This window comes from Pinus tabuliformis, chromosome 1_2 (genome assembly GCF_031772625.1).
Source record: "Pinus tabuliformis cultivar Carrire ecotype Pingquan chromosome 1_2, CPIR1, whole genome shotgun sequence".
Classification (NCBI taxonomy): domain Eukaryota; kingdom Viridiplantae; phylum Streptophyta; class Pinopsida; order Pinales; family Pinaceae; genus Pinus; species Pinus tabuliformis.
In genome coordinates this window covers 938,983,252-938,989,155 of record NC_142298.1, presented here as the reverse complement: position 1 = coordinate 938,989,155, position 5,904 = coordinate 938,983,252, and the positions used below count along the sequence as shown (strand labels likewise).

General features: G+C 38.0%; 1 pseudogene; it reads right to left on the bottom strand.

Annotated features, from left to right (window-relative positions):
- Positions 1-353: 353 nt before the first annotated feature.
- LOC149209033 (rhodanese-like domain-containing protein 8, chloroplastic pseudogene) lies at positions 354-2,364 on the bottom strand (annotated as a pseudogene).
- Between the last annotated feature and the right edge of the window lie 3,540 nt (positions 2,365-5,904).

Below are 5,904 nucleotides of genomic sequence, written 5' to 3'. Positions count from 1 at the left end.
GATACCTTGTAATGCTTGTGGGCCAACTGTGATGTTGACAGTGTGCGGCCTAACGAATGGACTTTGACAAGGGTTTTGTGTGGTTGACCCATAACTGTGACGAGATAGTTTGCTTGCCGATTTGCTTGGTAGAAATTTGGTGGCTTATCTTTGTAAATTCTCACTATCCAATGAGATGTTGTAAAGGCTTCCTCCCAGTGCTCAAGTTTCACATTTTTTATTCTCACTGTTGTGATTTGATAGTCCCACCATGACATTACCTTAGAATTAGGAGGGATATTTAGCTGAAAGTACGCTTCAAGATAGTCAACAAAGGCACATGTATTTGTTAACTACATGGCTAGAAGGGAAGATTATAAGGTAAGTCTAATTCTAGGAGCAATTGTGCATATTGTCGAACAACAACCTTTGAACTCTTGCACACACTCTTGACACGACAAATGAGTCTATCACAATCCAATTTTGCACAATTATGAAGTCATATTTCAAATAACAAAGATTCACGCAAATGGCACCTTCCAAAGGTATTGTTGCAAAATGAAAGATAATCTTGATCCGCCTGTATCTCTCCATGACTTAATACCCTCCTTTGTTTATTAGTGGCATTTATAGGCTTGAAAACATTTGGAGAGACAAATAGTCGAGAATCAAACACAAACAAATTTCTCATCCATTTAAAGTGGCCCTCTCCCTTAAGGTATTATGTGATGCCCCCTTTTGGAGTGTACAAGTTTTGGAAGCCTTTATGCATTATAATAATAAACATCACATCAAATCCCTCTAGTGCAATACATCATAATATAAATACTTGCTTTGTCCACCCCTGCCAATGGATCTGAAATGTTTGTCTCTGCATCTGAAATTCCAAAACTAGTATTCCTAAAGAAATCAACGTCAGGTCTTTTTTCTCCCTAGAAATGCCCAATATCCCATTCATAACCATTCCTTACATCTAGCAGAAGCATATTCCTCCTCTAATCCTTACTAATAATCTTTTTCTTTGTAATTCCACCAAATTCAATTTTCGAACTAGTTGTGAAATCTAATTATTGCTTCCATTCACTAGAACTAAGAGGCATGGATCTCATTGATGAATCCAATAATGGAAGATGGGATACACCACCCACCACCTGAAATGGTGAAAATTTATTTTGTAATTGCAACCTCGGAAACGCATGACCAGAAGAAAGTGATATCTGCACAAGTATGTCTTCAAATCGAGATGCATGCAGCTCGCCACCTGGGTAGCATTAACACTTGAACGCTCCGTCTTCCCATCTCTACTTATACTTGTTCCTGGGGGTTGGTTTCGGGTTCCTTCTCTGGCCTTTGGCCGGGGCTCCGCTGATTTTTATCTCATCCTTGGCATCGTGGAGATTCTGGTATCCCTGTTTTAACTCTCTCGCTGCTCATGCTCGATCGTTCTGGTTCTGGCTTATCATAAGGGCTCTCTCGGCTTCGACCCCGACATCGCCTCCACTGCTGGAAGGATTTATTTGGTGGAGCGAACAGCGCTCATCCTGGCGAACCTTGTTCGTCCTTGCCTGCTGGCTCCTATGGAAATGGAGGAACGCTCATCTCTTCAAAGATTCCAGGATAGCCCTGGACGCTATTCTGCCGCTCATATCGGCCAATCATGATCTTTTAGGATGATCTGTGTATTTCTGAGTACTTTTTTGTCCCACTGTATGTATCTGTTCACTGCTGCGAGTTAGAAGTTTTTTCTCTTCTGATAGTTTCTCTGATAGCTTCTCTATGTATCAAGGAATATGTTTATCTGACTCAAGATCTCAAAATATGTATGTTCTCTCGGACTATCAGGATCTTCCTTTTTCGGGATGCTTTTGATATCTGCTGTCGGATCACTCTAGTTATCAGTCACAAGATTTTGATGAGCTCTCTGCTATGTAATATGATTGTTATATTCTCTTAATATAATCTATGATGATTTTCTCTTCTGAAAAAAAAAATGTCTTCAAATCGAGCATCTCCTTTCACCTAGCTGGCATATGCAAGAGCATCCAAAGATGGACCACTATATTGTGCATTGTTGCCTTTTTGATAGCTTAGTGCCGTAACACATTAAGTTGTTGATTTTCAAGCAGCACTATGCACAACAAGGTCTGTTGAACTAAAAGCATAGAACTTAGCTTGAGAAAGCCCTCAAGCATTATCGATGCTACAATTTATTTAAGGCAACGCCACATAGGGTTTCAAAGAAATGGCAATGACACAAGAATTCAGAGATCGTGTCTTGCAAGTTACCCGTTTGCTTCGCCGCAACATTCTTCCAAAGGATAAAATCTTTAGAGCCACTGCTTCTCCCAGACGAGCTCTTAGACTGCTCTCACCAAATGCCTTCATCTCTTTCTCTTTTGAATGACATCAGATAGTTGCTACAAATTCAACGATTATGTTTCAATCTCGAAAATTTTCTGCACAAGGTAGGAAGAAAGGAGAAAATGATTATATTGAGGCATCTGGTGATGATAAAATTTTTGAAAAGGAGGTGGCACTATAGGTAGCCCTTAGCTAAATCGGCAGCACTTTTGTCAAGAAGACTGTGATGTGGTTGGGATGCTTTTTGGGTCGTAGAAATGTGCGTGTGATTTCAACCGGTTCACTAAATCTTGATGTTGCACTTGGAATTGATGGGTTAAAAAAACTTGAACCCCACATACCAACGAAAGGTGCATCGCTTACAAAGTTGTCTAAAGACGCGTACGCGTAATTTCACCGAGAAGCTCATTGTCGAAACTATTGGCATCCTTAAACTCATCAGCGTCGCATAAATATTGTCGACGGGGAATTGATCTAGTGGCATGAAGGAGAAATCATACCTTTGTGAGGGCTAAAGAGGAACATAACCGATGTAGTCATCATCGAAGGGCTGAGTTGGGCCTCCCACGAGCTCATCTCCATCACCAACATATGAGTTGAATCCTGAAATTCTCGCTTAACTTTTAGGTGGTATGGAGTTTGAATCACAGGGCACGACAAGATCAAGCCACTACCTTTGGTTGATTCAATGATGCAAGAACCCGTTTTCGTTAAATCTAAGATTTTACAGATTGAATCGCCTGATGATGGTGCAAATTCAAGGATCTTCGGACATGCTCTCGTATTTCTCTGTGCTTTGTTTTGTAATCCCTTATTGGAGAAACTCAATTGCATTGTTGGTGTGAGGCAAAAGCAGGGTCGTCGTCTCATATCTTGATGCCATCATCTGTGGTTGTTCTTGGTAAAGGATTAAGGATATTCACTAGAAACTCTTAAAAAAAACCCTGAATACCATGGAGTCATCACCTGTTTTGATACCAGTGATCTAGATATGGAGAGGCCAGAGCCCAAAACACCCAGAGAGAAGGAAAAAACACAGAAAACACATAAGAAATATTTTATTAAAATAAAGAAAAATGTTTCTAGATGAATCTCCCCTTTATAAAGTGAGACTGAATTTTATATCTTTTTTAGTTACAATGCCATGGGTAAATACCATGGGTGTATATACCATGTCGTGGATACCATGGGTAACTACCATCAGTGGATGCGACTTTCCATTTGGATCATGTACAACAATACACAAGAAGCATATCTGACGGTTGACATCTAAAGTGATAAGCTTGACAAATTTGGCAAGGGTTGTTGACATTTCTCCATTTCATATCTGGCATGCACAATAGTAAGGGTTTGCATTAGCAGTATTGTCATTGAATCTGGCTAGGGTTTCATGCATAAGACCGTGCCTTTTTTAGAAAATCATGCCAATGTAGTGTGTTGCAAATGTGTTATTTGACTGAGCTAGAGAGACCATACTTGTTTCTTGATTGTTGCTAAAGCCCCGTAATTGTTTTTATTATTATTGTTGGTCAGATTATTAAATACACGTAAGCTACTATAAGGTTATTACAATAGGTGTGGGATAAATGAGTGTTGATACAGAGCACTTACCAGAGTAGGTGTTGTTGCATGTATGAGTTTATTGTTATTGGCAAGGTCAAATTGTTGACTAAGAGCTACTAGGGTTTTCATATGCTTATAAGAATTGAAGTTTATGGTAGTGAAAATACCATTTTATTGATCAGAGTTGCAGATGACAAAATATTGGCTATGGTTGATGGGCTAGTATGGAAAGTTGAGTATGATCAAGTGGTTGGACAAAGTGTTGTTGAGGCCTGCTACTAGATTTTTGCAATGACATTCATTGGTTTGGCAAAGCTAGAGTTTGATTATGATGTTGGGTTGCGCTAGGATTGTTGAAAATATATAGCTGCGGTTGGTATTTGAAGCCTACAAATCAAAGGAAAAATAATTATTATTCCTTTTGTTCAAGTCGGCCCTACCTCATGAAGGGTTTCCACCCTTCGTCAAAACCCACATGATTGGACATGTATATATTGACATTTGACCCTCCTCATTTGAAAATAATCTAAACAACTCAAATCACAAAGAAGAATTATGTTTACATGTGTGAAGAATGAAGAAAGCTAAAGTTGACCACCGAAATTTCTGGGCTGAATTTTGACTCATTGACCAACATTGACTTGGCATTTTTCTGGGCTACTTTGGCCAAATATTTTACTGGATATTGGACCAAATCTCTTGGGATATTTGATTGGACAATTAACCAAATTTATGGGGAAAAAATGGACGTTGACCGAACTGTTTGACCATCGTTGACCACAAGTCAATTATGGAAGTTTGACCAATTTTTTTTAGGAGTTGCAGGGCCAAAACTCAAACTCCTTGACCAAAGTTGACAAAAACCATCAAAGGTCGAATTCATCTTATTGACCAAGTTTGAATTTCTCTCTCCTTTGACCATATTTGACTTGGACAGTGATATGGTTAATTTAACTATATTTGACTAGAGATTTAGATGTACAAATTCATTTAATTGGACAATTTATCCTAAGAAAAGGTTTTTAGGTTTTAGGTTTTTCCCCTGGTTTAGGGTTTTCCCATAGTAAATTTTGTGTCTCGTGTGCATATTTATTTTACTACGACATCTACAACCCTACTATATTTATGGTCAAAATTTTATGAACTATAATTGCTTAATGATCATAAATTTTCTAAGAAGATAGATTGTATCATTGGAAGTAATTATCTCGTAGAAAATTGTGCTTGTCTTAATTGCGCTTAAAAATTCAACATGGTATTAGAGCTTTGTAAAGGAAAAGGCATTGAGATCACTCTTGAAGATACCTACTTTGGCATTTGATTAGTGCACCAGAACCTTGACCAATGGGCTCCTCTATCAAACATGAACATGAGCTGGAAGGGGCATCAAACTTCAAGGCTTGGAAGACTAAAATAGATCTCATTCTCAAAGAAAATGATGTCTTGAAATATGTGAAAGGTAGGGTTTCTGAGCCTCAGAATAATGAGGACAAGATTCAACACAAGAGAATGGAAATCAAGGCCAAAAGGATTCTTGTTGAATCCATCAAAGACCACTTGATTCCTTTTGTTTCAGAAATGAAGACCTCAAAGCAAGTTTATGATACCCTAGTAGGGTTGTATACAATCAACAATGTTGAGCAGAAAATATCCTCAATAAATCAAGTATAGGATATTTGAATATATATATTAGTTATGTGACCTCCTACTTCATGAAGATCTCCCAATTGAGATACCAACTCAAGGCCATTGGAGAAGTTATTGATGATTTAGAACTTGTGACTATAACTCTAAATGGTTTACCAAAGTCATGGGATTCTTTTACTTCTAGTATCTTTAGAACAACATTTGATCAATTGTGGATCTCTTGTATTCAAGAGGAGTCTAGGTTGTTGTAAAAAAGAATAATTAAAAGACCTCAGAATGATGAGTTCCAAATAAAAGTTTGGTAAATTCCAAAAGAAAAAATCAAAGAATTTTGCTCCCATTTAGAAGCAAACA